Source organism: Nelumbo lutea, chromosome 4 (genome assembly GCF_056320005.1).
Source record: "Nelumbo lutea isolate HS-2025 chromosome 4, American lotus-T2T, whole genome shotgun sequence".
Classification (NCBI taxonomy): domain Eukaryota; kingdom Viridiplantae; phylum Streptophyta; class Magnoliopsida; order Proteales; family Nelumbonaceae; genus Nelumbo; species Nelumbo lutea.
The window spans coordinates 58,297,942-58,317,914 of record NC_142687.1 but is presented as its reverse complement, the minus strand read 5'-3'; the positions used below and the strand labels follow the sequence as shown (position 1 = coordinate 58,317,914).

The 19,973-nt window shown below is 37.0% G+C and overlaps 4 non-coding genes across 4 annotated transcripts; all 4 read right to left on the bottom strand.

The window, feature by feature from the left end:
* Positions 1–15,078: 15,078 nt before the first annotated feature.
* On the bottom strand, positions 15,079–15,147 carry LOC148860773 (small nucleolar RNA R66). The gene has a single exon (XR_016095366.1). It is a non-coding gene; the product is annotated as a small nucleolar RNA R66 (small nucleolar RNA).
* Positions 15,148–16,252: 1,105 nt separating this feature from the next.
* Positions 16,253–16,339, bottom strand: LOC148860772 (small nucleolar RNA snoR118). Its single transcript, XR_016095378.1, has one exon. It is a non-coding gene; the product is annotated as a small nucleolar RNA snoR118 (small nucleolar RNA).
* Positions 16,340–16,786: 447 nt separating this feature from the next.
* On the bottom strand, positions 16,787–16,876 carry LOC148860771 (small nucleolar RNA snoR118). The gene has a single exon (XR_016095381.1). It is a non-coding gene; the product is annotated as a small nucleolar RNA snoR118 (small nucleolar RNA).
* A 194-nt stretch (positions 16,877–17,070) lies between these two features.
* LOC148860770 (small nucleolar RNA R66) lies at positions 17,071–17,145 on the bottom strand. The gene has a single exon (XR_016095364.1). It is a non-coding gene; the product is annotated as a small nucleolar RNA R66 (small nucleolar RNA).
* Positions 17,146–19,973: the final 2,828 nt, after the last annotated feature.

Genomic DNA, 19,973 nt, shown 5'->3' with positions numbered 1-19,973 from the left:
GTCGGTTGAGGAGCTGTTGTCCACTAATATCCTCTTCACCATAAAGTTTGCGACGATGACAGACACTACTAACGCATCATCCTGGGGGACTGAGATCCCCTTCAAGTCCTCATATGTGAATGTGAGGGCTTCATTTTGCTTCAGTTTCTTGGGAGCCAGCCCTTGTATGTTCAACTACCTAGCGTAGACCTTGCGGGCCGAGACTGAGGCTCCACTCGAGGCTATGCCCCCGATGGTGACGTCTATGATGCCGGCTAACTATTGCTACTATTGCTGTTGCTATTGCTGCGAGGACGAGGCACCAACCTCGCCCCCCACGTATTGCTTCAGATGACCATGGTGGATGAGGGACTCGATTTCATTCTTGAGTTTGTAGTAGTCCTCGTTATCGTGGTCGGTGCCACGGTGGTACTTGCAATACTTCTTTGGATATCCCCTCTTGGGGTTTTTCTTCATCTTCCCTAGCCACTTCAAGTACTCCTCCTTCCCTACTTGCATGAGAATCTGTGTTCGGGTGGAGTTGAGTGACGTGTACTTGCTGTAAGCTAGGGCTAATTCCAGTAGCTTCTTGTTGTCCTTGTTGTTGTTGTTGTTGTTATCGCTGTTGTGGCTATCTCCATTTCTTCTCTTCTTCTCTGGGCCTCCGCGATGGTGGTCGGCCTCTCCCTCCTGGCAGTTGCCGACCAAGGCCTCCTTGGTGGCGATATACTTCTAGGCCTTTTCAAAAATTCTGCCTTGGACCTCGGCGATGTCTTGGATACCGAGCACTTGAGAGTTAAGCTCGGCAAGAGACTGTTGATGGCTACATGCATGGAGACCATGGGGTTGAGGTCCCAGACCTCGAGCTCCTCCTTGAAGCGGTCAATGTAAGACCGCAGGCTCTCACCGCACTTCTATTGAATAGCCACAAGCGAGAGGACGATGTTTTGGCATCGTCGACTGTTGATGAAGTGGGCGAGGAAGAGGCTGGCAAATTGTTCCCACAAACTAATGGACCAAGGGGGGAGCCCGTAAAACCATTGGCGGGCCGCCCCTTGAAGGTTTCCTGGAAAGTCTGGCACATCAGTGCGTCAGAGTATCCATTGAGGAATATGAGCGCCTTGAAACTTTCCACATGGTTGTCCAGGTCGGTCATTCCACTGTACATCTCGTGCTTTGGTGCTTTGAAGTGCGGTGGGAGAGGCTTGTTAGACAGTTATTGTATGCCCTTAGCTTCAATCTGATTTGATGTGCTTTTGTTATTTAGTGGAAATAAATAAAGTGCATGTTTGATTCATGTTGTTTGGTTTAATTCTGTGTAAAACCCTAAAACTGGACATTTATAGAGACTCGTGTTAGTTTTAAATGTTCACAGCCGTTGGATAAGTCTGGGGAGATTTATCCTGCCAAGGCTGATACTGGTGTGCCACCAAGTGTTGGGATGGCCGGTCTCAGCCACCAGGGTAAGACCCGAGGCACATGCAGTATGGGATTACTTGAATCATTGAACCGTACCAGATTTCCAGTATTGCCCTAGACCTTGGAGATAGATGGGCAAAACTGGAAAGTTACACCTGACCCCTAGACTCGATTATGACACTTCACTAGGTGTTGGATCAGGCTGCCTTTGATATGCCAATCAGTGAGATCCTTAGCGGGGATCAAAACCTGGGTATGTTGGGGCAGTTTGAGAATTCATCTGAGTGGGTGATCATAAGACAGAATCAGCCACTTTGTCGGACAAAGGGTAATGATCGGGAATGCACTCTCTCTGATGGAAACCAAACTGCCGGTAGTTGATTTCAATCGTTGGAATTTTGTTTTGCAAAATTAATATATATATATATATATATATATATATATATATATATGTACGGTTTCAAATTGTTTGCAAATGGTTTTAATTCCCGGGATCCATGTGAGAGGAGAGTGCGGCACTGTTCCTTGCAGCCGAGGGAGAGGTCCTCTCTTGTCGGGCAGTGCTTGATCATTAAGGGCTGAGAGGTTAAGTGTAAGACCATTGAGGATAATACCTGATGGGATAATCTTGCACCTGCCCACAGTCCCTGGGTTTTTATAAGATGGTTTGGCCCAGGGACCACTTAATGTAAGTGTTGGGCCCATAGGGTTCATATGATGGACTCAAGGGGTTCATTGAGTTTTTCAGTGAATTCGGTTGGGCCTTGTATTAAAGGCTGGGCCGAACCCATGTGGCTGGTGTGTAGATCAATGCTTGGGTCCCATGCCATACAAAGAAGCCCAACTGGGCAGCAGATTGGAAAGTAATTAGACACTGAACACTTAATGGGCCAGAAGCCCATTTCGAGGTGGGCTGATATTATCACCCATCCTTGGGGCGAATCTGAGATTAATGTTAGTAAAAGGATTGGGCATTTAGCCTTATCCACTCTTGGAGACCAAATTCAAATTAGATTTGAATCTGGTAACCTCTTGATAAGATCAGGAGTAAGCTAACTTTATCTGCAGATAGGATTAAGATTATCCCCTATCCAAATAATGATTTGGATTGGGATAACTCCTAATTAGGAGGTTTCTTAATCAAGAAGAAAGGAGGAGAAACCCTAACCAAAAAGGAGAGAAATACAATAGATTTTGAATCAAGAGAAATCGCAAGAAAGGTTCCTGCGAATTGAGATCAGATCTCATACTCCAGAAAAAGAAAGAAGAAGCAGTTTAGCTTTTTCACTTTTGGAGTTCTCCTCCTTCCGCCGCCATCTGTTTTTGCAAGATTAGATCTTTGCAGAAAAAGAAAGTCAAGAAATCTGTTCTTGACATCAGTGTTTAGTACTTCCAGAGGATTCTTGTGAAGGATCCAGTGTGTAGGACGCACTCTGCTGGTTCTGTTCCATCCACAGCTGTGTCATCTTCAGCAGGAACGGACCTTGGAGCATTCTTTGGGCGTGAACACCAACTTTGGGAGATAGTGCTTCTCCGGATCAGGTATATTCCTCCCATTTGTCTTTTGGTACAGATCTGGTTTGATTATGGTTCAAGTAGGATCCTTGAATATTGTATTCTAAATTTAGGGAATATGATTCCCATTTGGGAGAAGGTAGGAAAATTTTTGAAATTCACCCACCCATTCCGCAACCTTTATGGCGTCCATTAGATGGATCCTACCATTCTTTCAAGGCTCGAAGATGATGTCCAAGGTAAAGGCGTCCATCCTCCTGGATGGAGGGTTCTAGATTGCCGAGGCATCAGTCGGCTCTCTTTAACTTGTCGGAGCTCATCTTTGATGGCGTCGAGCTGTGCTTGCAGGTCAATAATCTTCTTGTCGATGGGGGCCTGAGCCTCATCTTGGTTCTCTTGGACGAGATACAAGTTGGCCCGGTTCCCTGAGTACTTAGATGCGGGTACGTGTTTGAAGACACATGCTCATCATGGTGCCTTGGGCTTCCAAAGAGGCGGTTGCCCTGAGGGTGGCCTCTTGCCGGGTACCCCACCTCATCTAGTCTGTATGCGAGGTTGTCGAGCCAGTCGAGGACCGCTTGGAATTGGTCCATTTTGACTATGTTTGAGGGTTCCTTGTGTTTCTTTCCATGGTGGTTGAAGCTTAGGAGTTAGTTCTTAATCTTTTTTTAGAGTGAATTTGATTGAGGGAAGTCTTAACCATGTTTCCCACAGATGGTGCCAATTGTTGCTGGTTAGAATGGGCTGAGGGCAACACTATAATTTCACTTATGAGCCAAGGCCTGTTGTGGCTGAGGGATGGTAGATCAGACCTGAAGAGAGAGAGAGAGAGAGAGCGTCAGTGGCCCCGGGTTCTAACTCAAGGCGAGACTCTGACAGTCATGTTAGTATGGGTGCAACGCCAGGTGGACGAGGCCTGAGGTGAGAACACTCAAGCGAGGCCACAAGAGAAATAAGGGAGCTCTTAACAATCAAGAGTCTAGATGTTTACCTTGATAGGGTTTCCCCTATTTACACTTGAGGCCACCTGGAGGTAGGTGGGTTCGGACGGTTGGGATGCGGTCTAGCCCTGAGGAGCACTTCCATCAGAGGCCGTCGTATGTGGCTGCACCATTGGCTCCATGTTGCACGCCGACCTCTGATAAATAGTGGGCCAAGAGAATAAGCAACTTGAATTGGTTCTATTGGTGTTGATATCTCTCCCTTGACACGTGTTAGCCAAGCAATTTATTTTCTTACAACTACAATTGGTGCCCGAGAAAGTGTCGTCTCCATCCCTTCCCACACAATGGGTTCTCTTAAGCTCGACTCCAATCAACCAATATCAACACAGCATGTTGGACACAGTTACTCAAAGCATTCTTGTGTGACAGGATAAAATGAGTGAGGTGGGAAATGGAAACCACGCTCATGAGTGTTGGTGAGTATCGTGGAGGTGAAATCGCTATTGGGCTTGACATCGAACAAATATCCAAAGTATAGGAAATCCGAAATATCGTCAAGAACAGCTTCGTTACAGTTCTTCAAATTTTTTATCAATTGTATTTTATTTTAAAATTTTGAAAAATAGTTGATGTAGGCGCACATGGCCCAGACCATTAGCACGCAAACACATGGTAGGCAATGGCGCCCAAGGCAGACCCAATGAGGGCATGCGCAAATGTATTGGTCTGAGGAGGATGTGGGTAAACCTGATAAGGTTGGACCGGCTGGTTCCTAGGGTAAGTTTGCTGGAATTGGCTCTGCCTTTGTGGCCTTTGAAATTGTTGGGCCATGGAGTTAGATGGATGGTACTGTTAGGATTGTGTGTTAGGTCGATGTGTCCTCCAAGAAAAGTTAGGGTGATTTGTCCACCCAGGGTTGTAAGAATTTGAAAATGGGTCATTATTAGGCGTCGAGAAACTCTGGATTGATTGAACTTGTTTTTGGATAAACGGCGGAAACTGTACTACCGTTGGACAATCATCAACTTGGTGGGTCGGTCTGGCACAAATGGAACATATTGAGTAGGATGACAAGGTTGGGTATGGGCCAATTTGCTGACGAAATGCAAGGACTTGATCAAGTCTTTGGGCCATCCCATTAATCTTATCTAGTTGTTGAGACACATGGTTCCAATTTATTCGTGGCTCAAGTTGGAAGTAGTTTCTCATTCCAAAAACTCTAGCCCTTGAATTCATTTTATTTTGTTTAGTTTTTTATTTGAAATTTGAAATTTAAATTCAGATTTAGATTTTGAAATTTAAATTAAAATTTGAATTTTTAAATTTTAAAAAGTGCAAGCACTTCACACACGGCCTAGGGGCTAAACTAAGGTTTCCTAAACTAGTGGTTCAACCAATGTGAATCCTCTTAGGTTCACTTGGAATTACGCCACTTCCTTTGGTTAGCCAAGTAAGTGGTGGGGATGTGGGATGCTCTCCTTTCTCTCGCAATGACCTAATTAAGTAACCATAAAACCCACTTAGGATTAGCCGGTTAACCTCTTTCCTTAGACACCAACCGCTGGTTATGGAACACTTTTGAATCAATTATGTGGAGCCCCCTAAAGGATCTTGTTGTCCAATTTTTAAATTAAGGTTTAGGGTGAACTGCACGTGAAAGGGTGGTGGTTTTTGGGCCAAGGAAGGGTGGTGAAATCCCCACCTTATCTTATTTAAATTGGATTGCCCTTAAATAGATTAACGAAAAAACATAATAAACAAAATAAATGCAACTAATTACAATGCAGGAACAATTATCTCTAATATGCAATTCAACAATTTAACATAAAATAATAAAACAAACTAATTCAGCAAAGGGAGCAATTAAAAATGAAAAACCCTAACACATTAACAACTAACAAGATAATTTCAGCAATTAAATAATCCTATATGACGTATGCCCTACAACAAATCAAACCCTAAATGTTGGAATGCAAGTGCAATAAAATTTAAAATATTAATTAATTAATTAATTAATTTATATATATATTTTTGAAATTCGAAATTTGAAATTTAAATTAAAATTAAAATTTAAATTTTAAAATTTAAACTCAAATTCGAAATTTTGAATAATTTCCTAATTAACAATCAATTGTTCAATTAAACCACTAATTAAGGGAGCAATTAATTATAGCAACAATTAATCACAGAAAACAGAAAAATAAAGGAACTAATATTGCAAAAAATTAATACTATAGAAATGAAGATTAAGAAGGGAGTACACTACTCTAAAGGTTAAATAGAAAAAAAAAAAAGAGTTTGCAACAAAAAAATCCAAGAAATGAAATGAGTTTCTAATCTCGAAAAAAAAAATAACAGAACCTAACAATCCTAAATAGAAATCTAGTTCGCTTAGGAAATTAAGACAAAGATAAAAACTAGATTTAAGAAAAAAATAACTTACACCTACTAATTCAGAACTTAAAAGAATACAGAAATCGATAAAAATAAATTAAAAAATTAAGAAAACGGAAACTAAGGATATAATGAACCTAGTACTAAAATTAAAAGATCAAAGAAACGAAAAATTATAGGAGTGACTGATTGTAGAAACGAAAAATAAAAAAACAAATTCGAAGCCAAAAATAAATAGAAAAAAAATAAATCTAAGAACAAAACAAAAAATAATCCTAAAAAAATAAATCGGATCTATCAAGAAATAAAAATAATTAACTAAGAATTCAAAGACACTACTTTACCAAAAAGAATTCAAAAATAAAAACAAAAATAGGATTAAATTGGGACGACTACACCTAAATTGCAATCCCAATTTCTCTTCTGTTCTATTTTCTTCAGTAGTCTGGCAATGCTCCAATACCCCACCTTTTGCTATTACGTCCTGCAAAATCAAAGAGAAACAAGAATTAAAATGAGATTATAAATCAAGTACTCCAACGAAAAAATAATAATGAAATAGATCCGTACGAAGCAAATAAAAATTTTTTCTCCGTTGCTTCCCCGGCAATGGCGCCAAAAATTTGGTGGTCGGAAGAGTGTCGTTAACCAGTTTGGAACACCAGTTTCAATATTTATAAATTTTTTGATTCTTAAATAACTACAAAATGCAGTTAGTGGTGAGAAAGGGGTTGTATCCATAAGGAAGCGAGGGAAAATTGTTACGTACTTCAATTTGGACAAAATAACAAGATTTGAGATTGTAGAAACACAAAATTTAATTAATTGAAATAGAATTAATTAAAATAAAATTCTAACAATGCTAAAAGTAAAAATTGCATAAAAATACATAAATAGCATAAATAAATAAAAACTAAATAAAAAATCCGCAACTCGGTCAGAGGTAGCAATCTTTGGATCTATCCTTTGACCCTCGAACTCCTCGAGCTAGGCCTTCTGTCTTACTTGGCCGAATTTCAGATCTATAGAAAGAAAGACAAAAATTAAATTTTATAAAAATAAATTACAGAAATAAAATAAAATCTGGAAATTAAAGAACAGAAAATAAAAACACGCGTAAAATGTAAATCTAACACTATGGGAAACTGGTTGGGATCCGGATCGAGAGGTGGTAGTAGTGGTTAGGCGAACTGCAAGCAGGGACCCCTCCTCTTGCTTGGGTGTTATCTTCTTCCTCTACCCTTGAACTTTACCTGGGGGCAGAATCCAATAAAAAATAACATAAAAGAAAATAAAGAAAACAAAAGGGATGGCTGATCAAATCCAGTGGAGGTAGTTGCAGATTGGTTGGATTACTTGCAAGAACCCCTCCTAACAAGATTTGGGCGTCCTTCGTTTCTGCAACCCTTGAACTCCTCAAGAAACCTTAGCTTTGTGAACTTAATGAATTGACTAACCCCTTCTCAAGGGCCCCTTGGGTCCTTTTTATAGAGAATGGTGGGCATAACTGGGATTAGAGAGGAAGAGATGGGTAACTCTTGGGTTTATGCAAAAATATGGGCACCCTAGGGTTTGTGAATGGAGGGTTAGGATTGATTTGAGGAGATCCTAAGGCTGAAATGAAAAGGAGAGAGCGCCTAATATTATGTCAGGCTGAGATTTGGGTGCCTAGAGCTAAAGAAATGTGATTGGTTGATGTTATGTGGTGCCTTAAGGTGATTGTTTGAGGTTTAAGGAGTGAGGTGTAAGAATAGAATGCTGTATAGGGAGAGATCTAAGGGTATGAAGGGCTGCTAAGGCTTGGATTATGGAGATTAGAGGTTAGGAGAGAGTGGAGGGTGGAGATTTGATAGCGTAGGGCGGCTAGGGTTTATTAGAGGTGAAAAGAATGAGTGGAGAGGTGCCCTAGGGTTTGCTAAGAAGAGGGGAGTATACTAATACAATAGAAGGGGTGCCTATCTGGGTTTGGCAAATAGGAGGCACCCTCACGTGCTTAGTTTTTCACAGAAACACCCCCTCTCTCAACTGGAATTCACACAAATTTCCTAAAAACTGCATTTTAGCCCTGAAACTTCTTCAGTTTTCCCCAAGATTTGCATAGGGACCCTTAGAAGTCACAATATTGAATTTAACTAGGAAAATGACACATTTTGACTATTCTAAGGCCTAAAATACCTCTGAAATGATGCCCTTAAGGCATCAAAATACAGAGTTATCAAATAGTAACCTCGAACCGATTTATGTCTAAGTTGACTGGGTGATGTCTCCCATTTTTAAAGGTCATAAAAAATAATCGAAGTGTTGAATGGACTAAAGAGTGTCAGTTCACCTTTGACGAGATAAAAAAGTATTAAAGTTCGCCACCTTTGTTGACCAAACCCGAGCCCGGGAATGAGCTTAATCTCTACCTCTCTACGAGTGATGAGGTAGTAAGCTTGATTATTATTAAGGAAGTATGAAAGGTATAGCGACCAGTATATTATGTAAGTAATGTGTTGCACGCTATTGAGACTAAGTACCCAGACATTGAAAAACTGGCCTTCGCGTTAGTGTTAGCAGCACGAAAGCTAAGACCTTAGTTTTAGGCCCGCACTATCATGGTCTTGACTGATCGACCTTTGAATCAAATCCTCCAGAAGCCCGATGTCTTACGGAGACTTACGAAATGGGCCACAAACTCAGTGAATACGACATCTGATTTGAGCCACAACCAGCAATCAAGGTGCAAGTCCTAACAAATTTTGTTGCCGAGTGTATCTTCAGCTTGTCGATCCTTGAAGTTGCCAACCTAGTAACCACTTCAGAGGCATTGACTAATGCGGCACATGCCCCGGCCTGGGATGAGGAGCCCTAGATCCTTCATGTGGATGGCTTGTCCAACCAGTGCGAAAGCGGGGCTGGAGTGATTCTCTACGGGCAGAGCGAGGTAAAGCTGGAATATGCCCTCTAGTTCACATTCCGAGCTTCAAACAATGAATCTAAATATGAGGCACTTATAGCCAGGCATCACTGGCGAGGGAAGTCGGGGCTAAGTATATTGTGGTGTATAGTGACTCACAACTAGTGGTTAACCAAGTGAATGGACAGTATGAAGCTTGGGAGTCCGCCATGTTGGCCTACCTAGCCAAAGTAAGGGAGTTCTTGCGCAACTCTGCAAAGGAGAAAATAGGTATCTCTTGGGCCTGAGAGGTATTCTTCAAGCTAGAGACTGTATTAAGATGGGTATTTAGTGGGGAATTGGTAATGGAAAAAAATATTGACTTCTGGAGGGATAATTGGTGTGGAGAAAACCCCTTGCAGATAGTTATCCTAGAACTCAAGATGAGGGTGCCTCTACCCTTGTAAGTGAAGCCATTGAACATGAAAGGAAAGTACGGATAGAAAGAAAAGTCAAAGGATTGGTGAATGCAGCGGATTGGTATAAAATTAAATCAATATTTATCCGTTGTATGGACACCGAAGACAAATTGATTTGGGCTTTCAACACATGGTAACTTCTTTCCGAAATCAGCTTATAAATTAAAATGCAAAAGGAACATTGATTCAAATAATGTGGTGAAATGGGATCGCTTGGTTTGGGATCTAGAGCATCTGCCAAAACTAAAGGTCATCATTCTTCTTCTGCTTAAAAATAGGCTCCCCTCTAAAAGTCTTCTTAGAGAGAGGGGTTGTCCAATCAATCTAGATTGTTGTTTCTGCGGCTTGGAAGAGGATAATAATCATATTTTCAGTAAGTGTGAGATATCAAAAGAGACATGGTCAATTGCTGGTCAAAACATAGATGGTCCCAAAGAGGAGGATTCAAACCTTCTGGATTGGTGGATAAGAATAAGTAAAAACCCTCTCTATAGAAGGAAAAAAGGACTTGAGAAATCTATTCACATTCTGTGGAAAATATGGAAACCAGGAATAATAAAGTGTTTCAAAATAAATCAAACCTCCCCAGAACATTCTTACTAGTGCTGAAAATTCTTGGACAGAAGTTTAACAATTTGATTATGGATCAAAGTCAAAGAAAGAGAAATCTTGGAAATTTATTTCGTGCTCCCCCTAATGGAGATTCCATTAAAAAATAAATTTTGATGCCTCCTGCTCAGGAAATGGTTGGTGTTCGACCGTTGTAGTTGCTAGAAACCATCTCAGGAAAATTTTAGACTTCAAAGGCTATGCTTTGGGTTTCTGATCAACACAATTGAGGCTTGGGCTACTTGGGAAGTCCACAATCTAGTCCAAAATTTCAAGGACTCTCGTGTCATCATTGAAGGTGATGAGGAACTTCATCTCTTGTCCTATCGGTCAGACCGAGCCCTTGTGGAGTATGAGGAACTTCATCAAGGACTACAAAGATTTTAAGATTTGGCTGGTTCGTGGAGTTCAGTATAAGCATGTATGAAGAGAGGCAAATCATGTCACAGATTGGATCTTAAAAGTTGCGGGATGTTCTCTATTTGGTTCTTTATTTCTAGACCTTTGTAGGCTTCCTATGGATTTGGACCTCATTTGTTTGAGTGATTGTTGGGGTTGTGCTACCCCCGTCTTGTGTAGCACCATCTAGTTTCCATAAAAAAAAAAAGAACTTAGCTTTTATTAGTCCCCAAGTGCGACCACCTAGAAATTTGTAGGATTGTTTGCAAACTTAAACATATGGCTGCATTCTGCCCTTATTCTTTGTGGCTTTTATCTTCATTTTTCTCGCATGTTTGAACACTCACAATTATATACACTCTCATGTAAACAAAATTAAATTCTCATTTTATCTATTAGATGAAGGATAATAGGTGTGTGCCCTTGGATTTTGTTCCTTAAAGGCTTTGCCAAAAAACTTTTAAAATAACCACCAACCAAACAAACCCATTTGTCCTTGGGTGGAGGTTTGAAGGGTAGAAACTTTATTAGAATCTTTGAGTCTAGAATACTTATGATCAAACTAGCAACCAACCAACCCTCTTGTTAATTGATAAACTATTGGTTAAAACCTAGATCCAAATCAAATCTATCAATCTACACTTCTGATCAAAGATCCATCACCTTCATTAGATTTAGGAATTCAAAAATGCCAACTCACCAAACTTCATCTCAAAACTCCCATGTTTGACCAATCATCAAGCAAACATTTTATTTCAGCAAATCTCATTAATCCTAATTTGTTTGCCATAGATCTCCGTTATCTCGACCCTAGTAGGCCAATCTAACATCACCAATATGTTCAGAGACCAAGAAAAACCCCAACACATTAGATTTTATGTCCTAATTCACCCATTTGACTGTTAAACTAGGAAATGCTTGATCAAATCACTACCTCATCTGTCCCAACCTGAAACCTCAAAAGGGAGATGGTTGATGTCGTACCCATTTTTGACTTGTTCAAACACCTAGACCCATGAAATTAAGCCTAATAGACTCAAAAAGCCCAAAAATCCAAAGATACACCCACTTAAAATTAAGAAAAAACAAAACCACATTTAAAAATTCATTAAAATTTACATTTTCTACCACTAACGACCCCAAATACAAAAGTGACATGACAAGTACGTCCCAAGCTCCCATTAGACGCATAAAACCCGTGAAAACCACCGCCATATCGAAGATAATCTTTCAACAAAGAGGAAAAGTTAACTAATCACCATTTTCTTTGAAAAATCTTTACCCATTCTTTTGTAAAAGCTTTCTTCAAAACTCATCCTTGTGATTGGATAAATTTTAGAACTCTCCCCCTCCATTTTTCTATAAATATTGATCCAACTTGAGCTCAAGCGAGGAAAAAAAGAGATCTAAAAGAGAAGAGGAGAAATTTAGTATTTTCCCAACTTGTATAATGTATTCATTTTACCTTAAATCCCAAAGTCCTTAAATATCAAACTTCAAATCTGCCCCTTTGCTTTCAATTACAAGATTTGAAACCAAAAAGCGCTCCATCCATCCTAGAATCTCATTTAAGATTCTTTGAACTTGCTCTCATTGTTAGAAAACTCTCGCCAATGTTGTATACGAGAGGTAAGTCTTTCATTTCATTGTTTTTTCTAAGCTTGAATTCATAAATCTCTATTTTTATCTTTGTTCTAGGTTGCTTGAGGTCCAAAAACCATGGAAAACTTGCATTTCCAGTTTCATCCAAGTTGAAAAAGAGGAAGAGAGGTAAGGGTCTTAGGGAAATTAATACGTAAGACTTGACAACATCAACTCAAATCAATTTTGGGCAAGGTTGAGAGCGTTTTCGCTTGATTTCTGGAGTTCTTAACAACCATTTTTATTGGTGCTTTGTTAAATGTAGAGCATAGCCAATCTTATCTTAGGCTACTACAATAGCTTAAAAAGAGAGGTGCCTAACACATTCCCTCTCTGAATCCTTGGGATTCAAAATCCATTGGTTAGGTTCCTTTTATGGCGAAGAATGGAGTCACTATCAAAGCTAGTAAATCGATTTTCGAATCTAAAAATGAGGGCCCATTTCCTTTGAAAAATGGGTGGTGACTCCATTTCTTTGAGCCAACCATGAGCTTTATGGATAAGACATGTAAAATACATATAAAATATCAATTAGCATTCACATATAGCTCAAAATATTATTAAATTCAACACATAATAAATGAAGTTTATATGCTTTCTAACAATATGCAGGTTGGACAGGGTTAGGTTAGCCTAAAACATACCCTACTCATACCCATATGGATTGTAGAATCCCAAAACTTGGCCTTCAAGAAAAAACAACCCGCTCCATCAAGGAGGGTAGGGGCAATTACCCACCGAGTAGGGTAGAAATTTCCATCCCTACTTGTGGACAAGGTATCAGACAAAAAGGGAAGGATTGATACAAGTTCCTCCATTAGCAAATGCATACGCCTAACCTACTATTTCTCTAGGCTTAACCAAGGAGAAAATCAACTAACACTGCATGGGGATGTCTTATGTCCTATCCATTATCTTCTGTCTTTTGTTCCAAAAAACCGTTATCATGTAACCAAATGTAATTGCCAAATGCCATATATAAGCTTTGTGATCCTAGAACAAACATTCTTGATTATCTTTTCTCCTAAAATATTCACAAGTCTTCTAGGGTTTTTTCTTAAGTGGTGTTAGTAAGCACAATAGCTCGAAGAGGCAAGAAGCACTATTCTCATCTTGGGGAAGAGTTAGATACCAATGAGTTGCTAATCAAATTAAACAAAAACACAACTTCAAACATTTTTATAATACACTTGGCCATTAAAATTGGTTAACAATATTACACAAATACAAAACATTTTTGCACGAAATAAATACAAACATTAACGGACTACAAGATCATATGGCTTTCTAGGTTGCATTTCCATCAATAAATGTAGAGATAAGGTCTACTCAAAGCCCAATATTTTTTCATCACCAAATAATTGTTAAACCTATAAAATTTTGAACAAAGAAGAAAAAAAGGAGGATACACCACAAAATATACAACATTATTAAAAAATGATTAGTTACCAAAAACACGTTAAAGATGTAAAAAGAAAAAAAAAAAGAAGAATAAGCAACATTAGAGATGAATGAAATCAAATAAATAGTTTTGGATATTCTCCCATCGAAATTCAATGGGTGTAGATCAAAAAACTTTAATAAATAGTGTGTTGGATACTCTCACTAACTATACTACCCAATCTTTCAAAATCCTTTTCATCCTACTAAGAATATGTATCGACTTGTATCGATCGATATGTATTGTGTCGATAGCTTTACAATATGCCCTTCTAGGGGTTGAATCAAGTCAGACACTGGTTTAAAGGGTAGTCAAACCTCAAATCAACCCCTCTAAATTGGTTTCAAAAAAAAAAAAACCTAAAAAAAAGTACTAATATAGTCCAATACGGACGTATCGACTTGGGTCGATAATTGGAAGCTCCATCCAAAGGATTCATGGGATTAGAAGAGCTAATCTTATGGTATCACAAATTCGGCTACTTGGCTTAACCCCTTCTAAAGCATCCTACTTGAAACAATATTTATAAAGCTCCCTATAGCAATAAAATACAATTCTTTTTATGGCTGATTGCCTTTAGTAAGCTTTTCACCTAAGCCTTCATCATTGCCAATATAGAAACAAATAGTATTGAACAACTATTCTTCATATGTCCATTAGCACAGGCCATATAGGACCGTGTCCCATTATAACTAATGCACACACTTCCTAGCTCACAACTGTGCTAAAGGTCAACCAAGGCTAACTTCATTAATAGGTGTTCTTTGTGCTACTTTAAGTAGATGGATGGGTGAATAATGATATAGATTGAGTATTAAACAAGCAATGACTATAAGATACAACAAAAATAGATACTATTTTTTATAATACTTTGGCTCTCATGGTTGGGTGCAAATATTTTAACTTAAAAGTTGATGCATCAAAAAGAGGTGAGAAACCCATTTTAGACTGATTTCAAAAAGATGTGAGAAACCCATTTTGGACTGATTTCAAATGGATTCAAATGAAGCTTTTCACATCTTTCTCGTTTTATTCTCATGTGGAAATACACAGAAAGCCATGGATAGACAAACAAGAATTAAGCTACTCAAATCTTCATGCAAAAGCATAATGAGTCTTTTAACTGTTAAAGATACCAAAAGATATTCCCAAAAAGACTTTCCAAACAAACCCTTAACTTTATAAATCAAAGATTTACCAACCTTATGCATCTTCCAAATGAAGTAATGCAAATTGTATGAAGAGATGTTTTTAGTGTTTGCTAATTGCTTTAGACAAAGGTCTCTAATTTGTAATATTTTCTTTATTATTAATACAAAAAACATAATAAATAAATAAATACAATAAAGGAAAATAAAAAAATCAACTTCATTTAGGATCCGCTTTAATGAATGCTTTTGTTTTTCATCAAATGCGATCAGGTCTCAAAGATTTCATGCCATCATAAGCCCCACAAAATTATATAAAATACATACAAGATAAAGAAATTAGATTTTATAAATGCTAGATCAATTTGTTCTTTCCTTTAAAATCTAAATGTATAAAATGTTGTTTTGAATTCTAAAACCTATCAAATATCCATTTTAAACTCATATATGAGGTTTCTTTTGTTTTTTCTAAGGTATTAAAATAAAAAAATTGTATAATTGAACTTTAAGAGATAAAAGATAAAAAGCAAACAACCAATTTTCTCTTAAAGTTAAAAAATTCCTCTTAAGAGATTAAAATTAAACAAACAAAGCCAATATGAGGATAAATTATTTAATTACTATTTTAATTATATTTTATAATAACATTTTTATTATTTACAAAAATAAAAATATTGTTTACGAATTAATTTTTAATTGATTATTGTGTCAAATGTTAGAGCATTAAAATATGAAATATAAAATAATTAATATAATAATTATTGTACATATATTGATTTATGAAAGTTTATATGTTATGTTTTAAGACTTGCGTTACCAATAAAAATCATATAACATTTTCATTAATTTATACATTAATTTTAACTATTTTGATCTTAAATGGAATGTTATTAATATATTTATAACATTTTCAAAGTGTATCCCTATATATATAGTGATACTTTCATTTACAAAGAGTATTCCTATTTAAGACAATTTTCAAATTGCATCCCTATCTAATACTTTAATCCTTATTGCAACGTAGACAACCAGCTTAGGGGTTAAGGGAAACTAAAAAAGTATTAATGATGCACAACACTGAATACGAAAACAAAATGTGTAAACGGACAAGATCAAAACCACAATATTTGCACACCGAAAAATTCGAATCCATAACCCATCTACGTTGACTACTTGTGGAGATTTTTAGTTGTTGCTTTTACATTTTTTATGAATAACAAGATCTTTACTTTCAGTTTTTTTACATTTTAGTATAATACTTAATGGAAGAAAGCCTTTAATGCCCCTAAAAATAGGACTTTAAGTCAGTTGTACAACACAAATAACAAATACTAACATTTGATTTTAATATCAAAAAATAACTTCAACTTTAAAATAAGGAACTTCAAAGGAAACATGGAAATTGAAGATCAGATATAGCTTTCTAGGCTGCATTTCCATCAATTAAGGCAGAAAAAAACTGCTCAGAGCCCAGTGCTTATTTCATCATTCAATACTATCTTATAAGAAAGAAGGCACCCAAAGCACTCTTGGTAAAGAAAACAAACCACAAAAACTAAATAAGTTTGTTTTGGAAAAAAAGATCAGAAAGGATTACAAGAATCCCTTATGAATTTAATAGGGACCCAAGAGCATTAACTGACTAATGTTAAAGAAAGAAAGCAAAAGAAATTATCTATTTTATTTTTAAAATTATATTTCCATACCAATTAAATTTGATTTTATGATATATAGATTAACTTTGAAGTCTCTAAAGCTAAAAACTCAAGCATTCAAGAAACTTGGAAACTGTTTTGAAAAACTCATATTCTAGGACGAATGAGAGCACCTACAATCCAAGAATATCAGACAATGCTGCTACGAAATTGGGTAATTCCAATAATGAAATTAGGACATTCCAATAATGATAAAGCATGAAAATGAAATTCTTTAAAACAAGAAGAACAGATATAGCTTTCTATGCTGCATTTCCATCAAATTAGCGCAGAAAGAAAGTCTGCTCAGAGCCCAGTGCATATTCCATCACTAAATAATTCAATTAAACCAAGAAAAGCAGAACTGTCATTGAAATTAAATTGTTAAAAAAGTCAAATATCAAGAAACAGAACAGAACAAAAGAAGAAGAAAATGAATAAACAACAGAATGGAAACCAAATAGTGAAAATAAAGCTGAAACCAAATAAAAGAATGTAAAAAGAATATAATGGTATTAGCTCCCTTTAGGATCCTCAGAAAAAACGCTTATATTTTACATCAAACATGACGATCAGGTCTCAAAGATTTCCATGCCATCATAGGATCCCAAAATTTATAAAAAAAAATAGAAAAAATAAATTTATGGGACGAACATTGACAAGATTTTGCAGGGCATTATTCGCTCAACCTGGGGAAAAAAACAAGGTGCAGCGACTCAACATTCCTGCAGAAAATCTAAGCCTCTCATGCATAAGCAAGGCCCTGTCTCAAAAACATGCAGAGAAAGGGAACCCATCAAGAGGCTGCTGTCATGGTAAAACCCTAAACCCTAATGATCGATCAAAAATCCATTGTACACTAATCTCTGCTCTGCAGCTTGTGTTTTCGGTGACCAAAAACCGACGAGTATGCGGGCTTTTCGGGTTGGAGGGAGACGACAGACGAGGCTCGGTGAAGGAATATCTCCCAAAACAGAGGTTCACAGATGGGAAGGAACGACGACGACGAAGAAGAAGAAGAAGAGGATAAATTCGTTAGGAAATCTTCCCCCTTCTGAGCTCTACGACGATACGAGATTGGAGAAGAAGAAACAGAGGAGGAGGAGGAGGCGGAGAGAGGATGGAATCGAAGGCTGGATTGGTGCTCGGTTAGGTTTTGTTTCTCTTACACTGGAAACATTTAGGGATATTTATACGATTGAAAGATGGGTATCTCGGGAATTTTAAAAGGCTTAGAGGGTAATTTTATAATTTCGTGTAAGAACAGAGAATCTATTTGAGTAGTCGGATTTGAAGGAGTTAGTCTATTTGGATGGTTAGGATTAAATAGTAAATCTAGAGTGCTATGGTGAGTAAAGTTTCCACTCAGAGAAGGGTAAAAAAAAAACTCAGAGAATTTCCCCATTGGAATCTAGGCGAGTTTTGGGGTTATTATAGGGTTAGGGATTTAATGGTTATGCTCAAAGTGTTTCACTGGATGGAATTTAAGGTTTGAAAGTTTTGGGGTTATTATAGGGTTAGGGATTCAATGTTTATGCTCAAGTGTCTCATTGGATGGAATTTAAGGGTTGAAAGTTTTGGGGTTATTATAGGGTTAGGGATTCAATGTTTATGCTCGAAGTGTCTCACTGGATGGAATTTAAGGGTTGAAAGTTTTGGGGGTTATTATAGGGTTAGGGATTCAATGTTTATGCTCGAAGTGTCTCACTGGATGGAATTTAAGGGTTGGAAGTTTTGGGGTTATTATAGGGTTAGGGATTCAATGTTTATGCTCGAAGTGTCTCATAGGGTCAGGGATTCAATGTTTTATGCTCGAAGTGTCTCACTAGATGGAATTTAAGGGTTGAAAGTTTTGGGGTTATTATAGGGTTAGGGATTCAATGGTTATGCTCAAAGTGTCTCACTGGATGGAATTTAAGGGTTGAAAGTTTTGATCAATGATAGAAGCTAAAATGGAATATTCTTGATGGAGAGATGAGAAGATGTCTATCTAAGTATATACTTAAAACCGAGTGGTTGTTTGAATGTTTGTTGAGGGTGTTGTTGCTTATGTTGGATTAACTATTCTTGCAATTTAGGGTGCACTTGATTATATTTTGACACATGGCGTTTTGAGAATTTAGCATAAGGCATTTGCACATTCTGTTTTAGGCATGAACTAGTTAGGACCGTGCGACACACTTTATTTATCAGCAAAATTGAAGATGGAGGTCTATGACATTTTCAATTAAATGGTGTCCATCTAAGTTCAATTCAAGTGTTATTTTTTTGTGTTATTTCTAGTTTATCCAATCACAATCTAAGTTATGCTTTAGTAAAAGTGGCCAATTTCCTATTCTTTGGATAAGTTTGAACTTTTTTTTTTTTTTATCTTAATGCTAATTTCTATTAATTTTGAAAACTAATTTTTATTAGTTTTTATTGGTTTATTATTATTTTTGCATTATTTTTAGGTAAAGTTATAAAAAAAATCTTTTATAACGATTTTATAAACCACCTTTGTGCTTTAGCCTAGACAAAGGCCTCCCCCATAGTTTTGAGAAAATGTGCAAATACCTCCTTTCCCTTGGCTCTTTGGTAACAAAGACATTGAAGTTACCAAAATACTCTTATCATTGTTAATGCATTATCATACATAACTTAAAGTTTCAACTTTACCATCCACTAATTTATTTTGCTAAACAACTTTCAAATAATAAGTCTCCTTACTCTTCCTAGACAAATGCAAAAAGGCTGAAGTGAAGTAAAATTAATGCATTACATCAACATTAATTTTTATTTGGAATGCTTACTAAAGGAAGATATTTACATTTTTTTTTTCAAAACAATAGGGCAGGTATTTGTTAGGGTAAAAATATTGGGGAGTTTCATAGGATTGTTAGAAAACCCAATGAGGTTTTTTATATTTTTCCTTATTTTTAATTGGAATTTAAAATAATTAAACTATATTTAAAACTAATATTTTTTTATTAACTTTTCAAATTGATAAAAATTGAACTTATTTAAGTATATTAAGTTTTTATTAAATTTAAATTCCTTATGAAATTTAATTAATTAATGAGAATCGCGATGCACTTTTCTAATGAAAAAAGTCCTTATTTGTACATTTCTCGTTATAGCCTCTAGGCTCCCTTACAAAAAAGGGGAGACTCGAATACCTCCACAAGAGATCAGTCTCGAGAGTTCTTGCCTCCCAGTCTCCCAACTCTTTCCTCCTGCTACATTACAATTCCCTTTCATCCAAGACCTCCCTTGCATCCTCGTTCACACAAATTCATGGTCATCCTATGTCTTTCAAGGAGACCATCCCTTGTTGCCTTACCATTCCGCTTACATAATTATTACAAATTTACAATGTTTTTCTATTTAGAAGCATAATGGGAGAAACTTCATGAAAAATTGCCATACATGACTAACAATAAAGATCAGATTT